The 14,644-nt window shown below is 38.1% G+C and overlaps 1 protein-coding gene across 2 annotated transcripts in view; it reads left to right on the forward strand.

Annotated features, from left to right (window-relative positions):
* The window catches only part of lingo2b (leucine rich repeat and Ig domain containing 2b), a 32,431-nt gene that overhangs the window by 6,402 nt on the left and 11,385 nt on the right, over nt 1-14,644 (forward strand). The window contains exon 2 of one of the 2 annotated variants that reach the window (XM_044373926.1): nt 10,130-10,224. The exons of the other annotated variant lie outside the window; for it this stretch is intronic. The gene's annotated coding sequence lies outside the window, so the exon portion shown is untranslated. The remainder of the gene's footprint in view (nt 1-10,129; nt 10,225-14,644) is intronic. 2 annotated transcript variants of the gene reach the window in all.

Consider the following 14,644-nt stretch of genomic DNA (forward strand, 5'->3'; position numbering starts at 1 on the left):
TTCCCCTGTCTCCAGTGCATGATTAAAATGTAACAGTGGTGCGTGGGAAATTCACAAGAGCAGAATTATGCTCCAGCACTCAAAAGAGCCTATTTTTTGCTCAGGTATGTTGCACCTCCTACTGCACACACTCTCTTGCTCTCTCTCTCACATATAAATACACACAAGGGTTCGACCCACATGGGGGGGGGTTTCAGCGCCGAATGCCAAAACTGGCTCAAAGCTGCCAACAGCCATTATTTTTTTGCAGGTATTCAGTGTCACCGATTAATGTGTGAACGTGAAGGACACTGGCGGAAATGAGAGTCATGTGACTTTCCTAGAAAAACAAAGATGAGAAATAATATTTGCAGTGTGGAAATGACTCTAAAACAGGAAGTCTGCTGAAGCCTTTAAAATAATCATAACCATTACTACAAGGATAAGCAGTCATAGCTATAATGATAAACACAGCAATAATTGCAATAATGAGCATACCCACTGCTATAATTATACTCATAAAAATCATAGTGATAATCATAACAATAACAATAACACCACACTCATGGTTATGTAATCCAACTGAAATGTATTAAAATCAATAAGATCCTCCCACAAGCAACACATATCAATTTTTTCCATAAGCGTGATCAGTCAAACTGGGTCATATCCATTACCGTAGACAACAGTAAAAAGCTGATTCTTAATGAAAGCCTACAGTATCGGCCCCATTTATCAGAAAATCAATAGACTGTATTGGTCAACATATATGTCAACCTATATATACACACACACACACATACACACACACACGCAGGAACAGAGCTGAACATGGATCCAGATGATGTACAGATGGGATGATATGTTGCTAATAGTGCAAGAGCTACATTGCTTCTTTTTTTATAAATATTTTAAAACATAAGTTTTTTTGTATTAAATGAACTGTGATTACTGTGATTTAGAGATCTATTGTTATCCCTTTTCTCAAAAATGTCTCCCTTATTCATCATTTCTTTGACATTAGAATGCCACATGTGGTGTCTTTAAGTGGGCAGTGTTCATACTGGTATGTCAGTCTCGACCTGCTGCAGTTACACATTGCATTAATAACTAATAAGGTTATCCGTTGCCTTAATGAAAGTCAGCATAGACCCTTTGCATCTCAGTTTTTGTCTCGCGGCACCCAGCAGATAGAGGAAACTCTGCCGACTGACTGAAAACACCTTTGAGGTGCTTAAAGTCAAAATGTTTATAAGTGCCTGTCACTCTTGCTGCTATATATAAACATGCTCAGCTCTCAGCAATGTCAAGAGCACATAATAGCAGACGTCCTTCCCATTGAGAAATGAGAAAATGAAGCAACAGGCAGGTCTCTAGAGGACACACTCCTGTAAGAGATGCCAGTAAAATGGGAAAAGGGCTTTCAGCACAATGGAGTTCTCAGGTTAGTGCGGGTTTCCCTTCCTCTGGCATTATCACATTCCCAGAGGAGGGTTGACATGAGTTGTTCCTCGGAAGCCGATTTCTAGATTATTTAAAAGAACAGTCTGTAAAAGGAGCCGGGTGTGTTTTTTAAGGCAGTACATTTATTAACATGTTAGTGTAGTTAAAGGAAGATATTTTCAAATTCACCTCTTTACAACCTAACAAAACAGCATTGTTTCTGCTCGACCACAGAAATTTTGAGTTTATCCAATATCTCAAATTTGTCCATGATAATAGTTTATTAAACGTTAGCTAAAAAAGCTGAATTAGTGCTTTTTTTTTGCTATTGTCTGGTCCTGGTGGTTGAATAGCTAATTCACGAAACTTACCAGCTGCTTGTAGTAAGATAATATCAATTTATAGTAGTATCTCTGTAACTGTCTTATAGTTATAAATACAATAATAACATCAGTAACTTAAAGAGTCAGTTCAACCAAACTACATGAAAAAAAACACATATTTTTATCCATCTGTCTCTGCCTTTACCTCAATACAATAGAGGTGAATGACATTTTGTTTATGACGCTCACAGCATTGAAAAATGACATTTGAAAAATATAACATCAATGTATTTTTCCAGAAACAATGTCATAGATTACTCTGGATAATCCACAGACCTTTTTTTTTTAAACTCCCACCAGATTATCAGGAAAGTAACATATTTTAATGGGACCCTGGTTTTATGCATTGCTGTGACTATCATGGAAACAGACAGTTGAGTAGAGGAATTAAATGTGACATAAGCCAAGAGCCAGATTGAAGGTCACAGCGCCTGCCGACCCTCCTGCCCTCACCATCGTCTCTTTCCGTTTTGGTATTTATTTTAACAGTGAGACCCGAAACCCTGCATCTCCAGGAGTTCTGCCTGCATCTGGCCCATATTCTATCATTAGCTTCCCCGACCTCTCTCCTGCTGCCTCCTTCCATCTCTGCTTCTGCAAATTTACTTTAGTCACACATACAGTAAAAAATAATAGAAATGCATAAGAGAAAAATAGATTACACATCGTGCAGATGATGGAAATGAAAGCCCTGAGGGGGTTTATAAAACTAAACAAAAGAAGGCAGAAATAATCACGGACAGGTTATAAAAGACCTTACTGAATTGGATAACAGAGTGGAAATGATGCCAAAAGTCAACAGGGAGGCATTTCGGAATGTCATTTAAAGTGCACGAATAGCACGGCGTAAAACAAAGCAAATCTGATACGGAGAATGAAAGCGAGTGGTAGGTGAATGGGAGCGTGCCCTAATTGAGATGTTTTGACTTAAATAAAATAAGATCATCCGCCACCTTGAATTCTAAATTTCTCCCTCTTCGACTAGGAAAATGAATCGGAATGTGCAATAACTGCCTATGTGCGAGGCTTATACTGATTGTTTTGCTTTTGTGTTTTCCTCCATCATGCATTGCTTTATTAGATGCGGTGGCTTCTGATGTGTTTGCTGCTGCAACAAAGATAAAGTAAACATCACAAGCAATAAGCTTAAGCGTTTCATTGCCTTCTGAAGCGGGGATAACGCAACATCTACACCATGGTGGTTATCATGCAACATAAATTTTTTATTTCTAGAGAGATAAAACTGCTTTATAAATAGATAATGTTCATATTAGGCTTCCTGGCCCAAGCACAGTGTAATAAACGACACCAGGTGATAGACAAGCACAAATCATACTGATTTCCTGACAACGTATGCGTGGTAATAAAAACAGCTCCTGATTGCCTGTCATGTATGATAGAAGGAACGAGCCTGCCTGCTGTTTCGCATTTCAGAACAGATATTGTTTCAATCCAAGATGGTCAATATGACTTTATTCCCCTCTGTGACAGGATGCAGGATGGCTTTGCTGGAGTGCTCAGTAATAGCACAAATAAAAACAGTGAGTGCAGACACAAACAGGTTGTTTGTTCGGGTAGGGAACAGAGCAGCGCTCCCAGGGAACACCTGCTATACTGTAGTAACTACCCTGTCAATACAATTGGCCCAGTGAGCTGTAGTCTTAATGCACTCATCCCCTTATCATTATAAAGCACTTCAAAGAACACAAAGGCCATTAAACCCACAGTGTAGCACCAGGCCTGTGTGTTTCCAGTTGTGGTGCCTGTGGCCTCTCAGCTGTTCCGTTATGTGGACGCCAGCGCCCCGCTTGATCTGCTGTCTGAGAGCACACTCCTTGCCGCAGGGCCATGCGGCTAGTTGACGGCCAAAGCCACAGCTTCAGTGGCTTTTTAGGATGACAGCATCAGCACCACGTGCCCCTGCAAAAGCTGTGTCCCTCTGTGTTCTGCCACACTGAGCATCTGAAACAAAGGCAGTCTGCAGAGCTGCCTCTCAATCAGGATAATTATAGTTTTCATTCAGTTTCTTGATAGGTTTGGAAGTGGTTGTTGTGCTTTTAGTTTACATTTTATTAGGTATTTTCATACATTGGTGGCATATGCATAAATAGAAGTTATCAAAGATATTTATGTCATGTTGTTTAATATGCTAAATGGGATGGACAGACAGACTAAATCTCCCTCACTGAGTGACTGACTGACTGTATGTTCACTATTGAAACTGTTGTGTATGTACCAGATGTGCAAATGACGCCAGATGAGAACCCGCAACAAATTGTCCAAGCATCTGGCATTGAGTAAGTGACCAAAGAGTTAATTAAACTTTGGAAGGTTTATATAATTACAGTACGTAGGTAGATTAAGACAGTCACTTGAGTGAAGTGTTTTTCCCAGCATGCCTCTCAATTCCCATGCAGAGTGCGACCTGAAATATTTTCGAAAGTGTTTTCCACAGTTTTCTGACTGTGGAACTTTAGTTGCAGAAACGTTTGTACTGATGTGGGCTTGTTTGCCTGAATACATCAAAAGATGCTGGAGACAGCCACAGATGACTTTTCATCAATAATTTTCACTTTATCTTACTGTGCAGAAAACATATTTACTGTCTAAGACAGGCAGAGAGGAGGATGACAAAGGAGCAGCAGAAGTAATTTCATTCAGACTCTTTTCACCTCCAGTGTATTACTGCGGTGGCTTAAATCTCAGCAGCAGAAATCTGAAAACTTCAGCAAATAAAACTGAAACTATAGAATCCAAGAGGTCTAGGTGCCTTTTTTTCAATATGGATGAACTGACTTTTTACACTAAAATTAATATTATTAAACTAAAATGATGCTGTCTTTTGTGAGTAAAGCAAAAATGTTAATAGAAAATCATTTTACCATTAATGATTTGAGCTGCAAAGTATCTTTAGCAAATATAAAGGAAAAGCTGCAAAGTTATGTTATCTCATATAAATCAAAATAAAAGTGAACCAAATCCCAAAACTGTTTTATTACACCTGAAGTGAAACTAGTTAAATTAATTTTACTGAAATTTAAATAATGACAATCAAAGTAACATATTTAGTTTCAGGGTGAATTTTACATCTGTAAACCAACAGAAATTTAGGGCAATCAGGAAGCATCTGAGCTTTGCAAATTGGATGTTTCAACTCCACCTTGTGACTCAGACTGATCTGATGAAACATCTTCCAGAGTGCAGCACTAATGCATGCTCTATGAATTTTGAGTCATTTAATGTTTACGCTCCTTTGCCAAAGCAAGTACATTCGCTGTAATGCTGTAAGACTCTTGCAATCCAGCTGGCAAACACACTGGAACAAATGAAAATGTTTAACTGTGGGGAAACGTGCACAAAGAGCACAGAGTGCTTGGTGAGAGTCAGTTTTTTGCAGAACAAATGTTTCGGAGCCATCTGAGTGTCACACTTTGGAGTGGGTGTGAGCGAACGGAGCGCTGCTGCTGGGACAGTGACAATTAGACGAGGGAACATCCTGACTGTGTTGCATTTCCCTAATCTTGCAAAATGTGGAAGCATTACTCCCTGCTGTATTTGTCAGCTGCTTTGGGGATTAATTAGCATAGCAGAGTTGGAAATGGAGCCCACTGCAGAAGAAGACTGTCCCTTAATTCACACACTGTTAGTGGGCCAGCAGCGTGCTCTCACACAGATACACAGCTCTCACTTACTACAGCAAACTATAGATAGAAACTATAAACTCTATGTTACTGTAATACTGTATATACTATAATATTACATACATTTTTTACATAAAATGATACTGTGACCTAGCCTTCCATCTGGTATTAATTACCATTAATTAATTACGTGTTGGGTTGCGATGAAATAAAGCAGAAACAAATGAAATTAAGGTGTCGAGACAGAGACAAGAGGATCGATGCTGTGATATTTGTTGTAGAGAGAAAAAGTGAGACCCTGTGTTAACAATTCAGTATCCGGTGTAAAGGTGTAAATGTCATGCTGGGAGGGAAGAGGGAGGTGGGATTGTATACAGTAAAAAAGACGTGAAGAGTTTGTTTAACAAGTTCAGCTGTTAAATGCTGACGCCAACAACTTCATAAACTGAAAAGATTATTTTGGAGTTTCTGGCTATCAGCCTGTTCTCTATTTGGAGACATACAGTAGTTTGCTCAGTAGCTCACCATGGGATTCATTAGAGGAAGAATGATTGCTGGAGTGTTTTTCTTAAGTTTGCCTACAGCCAAAGTTTTCATGAGGGAATTGCTTATAATTCCACCCTCAGACGTTTCAGTGATGTGCAGTATGTCATTAACCTGTTGTTAAGTTCATGAAGGAATTTCATTATCGATGCAGTGTTGCAATTTACCTTTTTAGCCTTGTCTTTATAGAGTTAAGTAAGTTCTGCGTTAATTTCCCAGAATGCCTTATGATGCCTCCCAGAGATAGGCTAGCGTTCAGCGGAGGGTTACATGTTGGTGTAAAGAGCAACAGAAAAACAAAGAGTGCTAAATTTCCCTGAGTAGAGAAAAAAGTCAGCATCATGCCTTTATACAGAAATATGTTGCATTGTGCTCTGTTGAGGCTGCTGATGATGTTAATGTGTTAGATCCATTAAACGTTTCCTCCTGAGCAATTTTCCAATGCAAAACAAAAGATCTGCACACTATCCTCCTCCAAACACACCAAATAGGATATGGCTTGTTGAGTCACAAGAGCTTGGAGGAAAATTACTTTGGCAATTTGCCGCTGATTGGTCTCTGAGAAGTAAGAATACTATTACGGTGAACAACTAAGTGGTTGTAATGTTTCCTGTCATTGATCAGTTTTAATGGATCATTAAAGGAGAGGAAACAAGCAGGGTGCACTCAGGTGGACAAGACATGTGCTAAGCACACTCAGCATTCCCACATGGGCAGGATCCTCCATCACAGAGCTTTGCCGTATTTGGAGGATAATTTGCAAATCCACTTATCTCTCCAAAATCATAATCTCTTCATGTATTATGTGCACCCTTTCCTTCCCATAATGTTGCCTAGATTCCTGCAATAGGAAGTACTATTGGGGCATTTTAGTGAAATGAGCAAGTAACACCTCAAAGTTCTTGCACTCCAGGACTCTGTTGATCACTTGAGCTCACTTTATTAACAACAATTCACCTTTATCAGGTAAAATTCATATAAATAAAGAGCATCAGTGCTGGTGAAATGCATGGCTTGAGACTGAATAATGAATGGCAAGTTGCCATCAGGAACCTTGACTTTTCAGTAAGTAAATAATAATAGCGTTATTCATTTTTTGTAAGTATTCTATGTATTTTACATTTTTACCTACTTAATACATTTCATTAAATTAAGCTACTTAAAATCAAATAAACAGTAATAAACAACTGAATAATAATGAACTAACTTAATTAAAGGTGCGTGCTATTAGCAACCCTATCACCAGACAGAACATTGATTTCAAAAAATTCTGCAAATCCCCTGATTATATACAACAATATTTCAAATTAGTTTTTTTTTTTTACAATATCTGTACAAGAAATGTCAATATTCTTAAAGTCAGTAAGAAAAAAAGAGAGAAAACATTCACTGCTATGACCGGTCCATATCACCATTACTTTCAGCATGTCTTCATAAAGGACACACTACTTCCTGAATTTGCACTGAACATACACATTGAAATCATCCAATGTGAACATAATTCCTCGGATACTGGGTCACTATTAGGCATAGTACATTCTATAAAGGAGATTAAGTCCATGGCCCAATTTTACAAATACTGAAGGGATGGGCGAAGAAATCCAAGGTTCTGCAAGAAAAAGGCACACCCCAAAATCTTCTGCACTGTACAGATTGATAGATTATTGTCTAACATCACCTTTACAGCAATGGGAAAAGGGCCGTGGGAAAGGTTTTTTTTTTAAAAAAAAGTAGAAAACAGGAGTATCCTTTGCTATAAAACTGTCTGTGGTAGCCAGAGCAGCTGCCACTATTTACTCTGCTCCTCTGTGTTTTATTGATAGAAAATAGATGAGGTGCTAATGGATGCGTGCCACCAGTAGTTCTCCATCCTGTGTAAGACACGAGCTTTGCTACAGAGGCCCCTTTGTCCTCAGCCTCTCCATATTGATTTTGTGGCATATGCTTGGGTTTTCCTGAATGGTATGATTTGTAAGATTCATAATGTTGGGATGAAACAGTCTGCAGAGGGATTAAAATGTTGGACTTCACTTCTCTAAAAAGGAATTGGGCTGAATGATTTTCTATGGATGGTCTTTAAACTACTAGCTTCCCCTGAAGATTTGCTTTTTAGGATACCAGCTATTTAAGTGATGACATAAAAGGAAACATTGTTTAAACACATAATAATAGAAGTTATTTCTAAGCCACAGAATGTCTTCCAATAGCTATTGTGCAGCAGTAGAAATTGTTCAGGCTTTCAAGTGGATATCATAATGTTTTGGAATATTCATGAATGCATGTGAATGTGAGTTAGCCTGGGATTTCGGAGCATTTAGCGAACATTTAACTGGTCCAAACCCGCTCCATTCCCCAGAGAGTTCACATTTATTTGCCAGTTTCTGGTTATGTTTGGAGACAGCCAATTATGCGGCAGGTGTAAAAGGCAGGTATTATCCTCTGAAAGCATCCAGTAAGCTCTCTGTTTCTCTCTCTCACGCACACACACACTAATTTGATGCTGTTACATTAAGTCTAAGGATCCGCATTCCCGCGTAAACAAATCACAGGAGAAGGCTTCTGTCACAGTTGTGGTGAGAAATCCACAAACGGTGTACTGCAGTGCTTGTATTGCAGGTATAGTTCCACCTAAAGAAGAGCTGCATCGGGGGGATTAAGTAATCATTGATCTTTACTGGTGGCCAGTACAAACTGTTACAATGAAGGTAGAAATCATCTGTAGGAAAGACTGAGGATCCTCCTTTGAGAATTTTAATATTTTATGAAGTAAAAATTCAAAACATTCACTGGTTTCTTACATGTGAGGATTTGATGCTTTCCTTTGTTTTATGCTTGTGCTATAAATTGTACACCTTTGGATTTTGAACAAAACAAGCAATTGCAAGATGTCACTCTGTACTTTTGTAAATGCTTTCTAACATTTTATAGACCAAAGGGTGTAATAAGTAGGGTTATGTGATATGGATTATGTAAATTTATGGATTGTGTGGACCAAAGACCATATGGGTAAGCTCAAGCAAATTATTTTTTACTTAACCTTGACTCAAAAAGAGCTGAACCAAAACCAAAAAAAAAAACTTCCATATACACATATAAAACTGGTATTTATAAAAACAGAATGTGTGGTGAAAATATGTTCACCTCATGCATATTTGTTTTAGAGTAATCTGAGAGTGATATGATAAGGTGGAGATGAAAAATTGGGTGAAAGACAGAATCTAATAATAAAACATAGTTTGTTGTTGTTGGCCATTTTCACTGGGTCTTTTTTTGCAGTCTGCACAGCAATCTGTAAAATGCCCATCCAAATACTGTGTGATCAGTTTTATCATATTTTTTTATTTATATCTGAGGCATTTAATTTCATCAGTCCTTGTGAAGCACTTTGTAAAGTCTGTCTATATTGGCACTATAAAGTAAACTCATGATCATCTTTCTGATGTTTAAAAATAATGTTTGAGATATCACCGTCAATGATGGTTAATAGGTACACATGATGAATTACTTTTAATATGCAGCTGTTGCTATAAATAGGCACAGCCGTGTATAATGGTTGTGCATAATGACAGCTGCTCTGGCATTACTGGAGAACCTCACCGATGTGACACAATCCGGTATGGCAGAGGTATTGATATGCAAACAGGTGTCAGGTGTCTCATTCCAATGTGCCAAGAGGAGAATGCATGTGCATATTTTTGTCTTTTATGCATCTGACCCATGTCGTGGCATTTTTGGAGCACACCGGGGAATGTAACATTTTTTTTAGTAATGGCACAAAGTTAGAGCAGTCATTTTTATTAGGATATGATATAAAAATGTGTGCTTTTTGGGGGATATCATGAAAACGCCTGTATGAATATGTTTAATAGGAACATGTGGTCATATAACATATCACCTTTGCAAAATACATGAATGTAAAAATAATTTGTTTGTTAGCTAAAGAACAATGCTTTATGGCTTGCGTAGTGTTGTAGATGAGCTGGAAATGCTATGTAGAAAGTGTTGGGAGGCTGTTGACCAGTGTTGAGCAAGTTACTTCAAAAATGTATTCAGTTATACATTACATATTACTCTTTTTTTAAATAGATTACTTTTGCTGTTGAGTAATTAGTAACTAATTTACCGTTGTTTTTTTCTCAGTCAAGCTCTGTCAAAGGTTTAGAGGGTCAAAGCCTCTGCGGCCACACATTACATCTTCTGTGTAGACAAAGAGACAGCCATCCTTCAGTTTGGAGGTATGTACTGACTATCATCAGCTAGTCTAATATTAGCCCCAGTGACTGCACAAGGTCCCGTCCTCTGAGTGGAGCTCCATTATTCTCACACCCTGAACTAAATCTGTGATTCCTGAATGTAACCTTACCAGTGAGTAATGTTAGAAAAACTGCTAAGAAAACACAACATGCAAATAAGACAATTTAAGAGTTACCTCGAGTCATATTTCTCCTCTTTTGGTGGCAGCTACTAGTGTCTCCACACCTCCAGCCCTTGCAGCAAGCTCACATGAACCAGATTAGTCTGTCCACTGAACGCAGAGACCAAACTGATATCAACCCTCCATCAAACTACCAGTAAAACAGCAAACAAGTCGACCCCCAAATTGTCAAAATAGCAGATCGTTATTGGGATTATTTACTGAAATGGAATTACTGAATTTCAAATTGTAATCCCTTACACTTCTCATTACTGACAGGAGCTTTGGGAATTCATGGATTCAGAATGGTTTGGGGTTAGGGTTAGGGTTAGGGTTAGGGTTAATTTTGTGTTTGTTTGGGTTTTTTTAAATGTCGGTTTCTGCTCAGACACCATTTAAATTCAATTTATTCTCATATTTCCTTCTGTGCTGCTGACAAAAGTAAACTTTGATCTGTAGCTGAGTTACTCATTAAAGAGTACCTGACAACACATGAACCCACCTGACTGCTGCTGTCCATGCTGTCGATTAACGCCTCCCACTAAATGTCCGTCATGCTAACATTGTCCATGCTAAGCATCGTGCCAGAGGTTGTCAGAGGAGGTTGACGAAAATGACTTGTTCCCTCTCGCTTCAATGTCACCTTGGCTGTCACACTGACTTGAATTCGTTTAGAGCCGGAGTGAATTCTCTGGAGTGACAGTGGAGATTGCTAATCCGTCAGAATGATTTGGTGACAGGCGAAAGTGCTAATCCCCCCCGTGTCATTCAGTGCCAGTGAGGACTGCCTAATCCCTCGTTGAGGGTCTGATGTAAAAAGACATGACGCTAACTAAACGGCTCTCCAGGAAAATGACAGGAGGGTGCAGGAGCAAGTTCATGTTCCCAGTACAAACTGATATTAGCACAAGCAATTTACAGCTTCTCGTTTCTCGTGTATTTTGCAGTCATCGTAAATATATTTCCATTTTAAGCCAAAAACTTCCTCAGGCAAACAGAAATCATAACTCTGTTGGGGAAACATGAGCATCTGTGGGATTTCAGAACCTTTGGGAGAAATTTCTCAAAGTAACAGTCACATACATGAAACTTTTCAAAGTTGATATCAAATATGATATCAAGTCTGAGTAGGTATAACATTCAAAGATCATGAATATGTGATTACCTCAAGTTTGATTTAAAAAAAAGTCAAATAGACTTGTCAAAATAGGTTTTTCACTCTCAAAATGTTGTTTTTGTGTTGTGTTATTTATATTTTCAGTTACTGAAAGAAGCCTTGAATGTAAGTGAAGCTGCTGCATCTTATTTCACTTGCTCACTGCCTAAATACTAACTGGTTTGAAGCCAGTGAGAACATGCCGCAGCAAGTTCAAACATCTGTTTGAAAAGCTAGCTGCTCCAGAGATCCACCCAGCATTCAGGCTTTCATCAAATTCTTGTTATTAATAATTGCTAACAGGCAAAATTGCTTCCTAGCAATGTTGAGCTGAATACAGAGAAAATATCGGTTCCCAAGCTGACATAGTTTGTAAGTGGAGGAGGCTTTCCAGGGAATGAGAGCAGTCTAAGTTTCAAGACAAAATATTGGGCATGAGAGCATATTATAATCACAAATCCTTTGGCAGCCAATAGCACATGACTTAAAAACTAGTATTCACAGCTGACAGCTTTGGTTTCCAATAACTTACATAACTACAGATAATATATTCTTAAAAGAAATTTGAAAGTAGTTATACAATGACGCAAGGGTAGGATGCTAAACAGTACAAGTAAAAAGTCGTGTAAGATGTCCCCAAGCACTGTTTTTGAATCTGCACTTTTATATGCAACAGTGTTGGGAACTTCTTTTCAAAATGCTTGAGTTAATCACCTCATTATTAGCCCATTGATGCAGCTACAGTATTGTCAACTGTGGACCTCTCGTTCACAGAGAAGAATCATCTTCTCAGACTGAATGAGAAGGCTGAAACTGGGAGTGAATGGGCCCAAGAGATTCAGCAAAAAAGGATCTAAAAATATAGCATGCAGGTAAAAACAGAAACAATTCATATCAAAGGGATTGAAAATGAAAAAAAAAAGAACTGTGATTTGTGAAAACTAATTATCATCACCGGAAACTGACATCGCACCAATATTGTCTTCATTTATTAGTGCTTTGACAGCAGAAAACTGATTCTCTTCAATATACAGCCTGCACTATAAAAGTTAATAACAAAAAGGCTATTGCATTATGTTCGCCTGTTATCTTTCCCCATAATTGAATCTGTTCTTACTGACTCTTATCAGTGCATCAGCTCTTGTGAACCCAACAAGGGGACAAGATGTAGTTAAATCATTTATTTTTCACTTCTTAAATTAAATAAAAATGCCTTATTTATGAGGTTTCTTGCCATCTTAAAATGAGTGTAATTTCCATTGCTCTCATTTCCTCTGAAATCCCAAGAAATGTCTGTTGAATCTTAAAATCAAGAACAGACTTTAATCAATACTCGGGATCGATGCGGGCACCATATAATTGCAACAGGCCCCTACTAGGACAGTACAAATGTCTCCCTTGAGTTTTGTGGCAAACATAAAAATATTGACTACCGAGACCATCTAACATCATCGGGCTCCTTTTCCCCTCTTATTTTTAGAGGTAAAGAATAGATGTAAGTTAACACTTGACCTTTTAAAATGGAGACGCCTCTTTGCCATCGTGGTTTGGTGTCATTCTAAATTGAAATAGACAAAGTTTTGAAGGGAGCTGCAAGAGTTCCTTCACTGACTGAAAAAAGAAAATCACACATGTATGTTACATTGTGTGTAGATTTTCTATGGTATCATAAAACCTTGTATGTGGGCTATTTTGGTGTTTTTAATATGGTTGTTAGGATTTCACACAAGCTTAACAGAAAATAATCCTCACCCCTAACCCAGCTGCAGTAAGTCTTGGATGGCACTCCTGCAAAGTGCAGAAACTTGGATCTAAACTAAATTAAACATGCAGTTTTGAAACACATAATGTGGAACTTGTTTGAAGAGGATAACATTATTAGAAGGAATGCAGGAAAAACTGGTTTAATATGCTAAGACAAATCTCATTTTGGTGAATGGGGAAGGGGCCTATGAATCAGTGGTGGTATACATATACCATGAAAAATGGATGAGTTCTACCTCCCGAGACTAAAATTAGACAGAAACCTAATATGGTGAGTGTCCTTCAAGTAACACTGATTTATAAGCAACAACAAGGGAGAGAGTGAGAAAAATCTGCTATTCTACAAAACACTTGCCAAGATAGGTGGAGAAACGTAATGCCAGTCGACACACCGTGGAAAATCTGATTATTCCTTTTGCATGAAAGCTAAGCAGCCATTGAAATGTAGCAATGGTGTCTTTTCAAGCAATCATTTCACACAATATGATTTCTGTGTGACTGTCCTTCAATGACTACAGTGCTGAGGTAGAATATAAAGTGGTATAAAGGATAATATGCAATGTAGTATGAATGTTGATACGCAGTTGTCAGGACCGTTAGCTACACATTTGAGTGTGTATATGTTAATGTTTAGAAAAACATTTTTCAAGTGGAAACATTTGGCAAGCAGAAAATAAATTAGCTACTAAACTACTTCATTAATTAAAAAGGAACAATCTTAATGGACTTTTTGGTCCTTAAGCCTCTGGAAGAAGACTGCAGAGCATCAGCAAAAAAACTGTTAATTAATGACTTACTAACATTTAAAAGTGCTGGCTTAGTGGCTAATTAAAGCCTTTGTCATTCAGATATAGCTGTGTGTTACGTAAATTTCGGTTATGGCTTTATTCGGACATGACAGTCCCGTTGCTTGAGTGATATTTGGCAAGAGGGAGCAGAGGTACTGCTCAGTGGTATGCTGGAAAGTGCCCCCCTCTTCTCGCCCATGAATTTCATCAGTTATTAGTTAACATTTTTTTCTTCTACTTCATAATGTCCGACAGTGCCAAAGATTAAAATGACATGATTTTAAACCTGCAGGATTTTTTGACACGTAGAAGCAGCGCAATAAGCTTTAAACACAAAAGCTTTAAATATATTATCTCCTTGTAAAGTTGAACTTGAACATGTTAGCATACAGTAGCTTGGGCCCAGTGCCATGAGGTGGCATAACAATTTTGGTGGTTTATTTTGTAAGAATTCTGCTGGTTTGGTGTGTCAAAGAATTACGTTGCCAGTATCATTTTAGGCTATTTGCATAGGTTTAAGCTTGGGCTGCGTT

Source organism: Thunnus albacares, chromosome 15 (genome assembly GCF_914725855.1).
Source record: "Thunnus albacares chromosome 15, fThuAlb1.1, whole genome shotgun sequence".
Taxonomy (NCBI): domain Eukaryota; kingdom Metazoa; phylum Chordata; class Actinopteri; order Scombriformes; family Scombridae; genus Thunnus; species Thunnus albacares.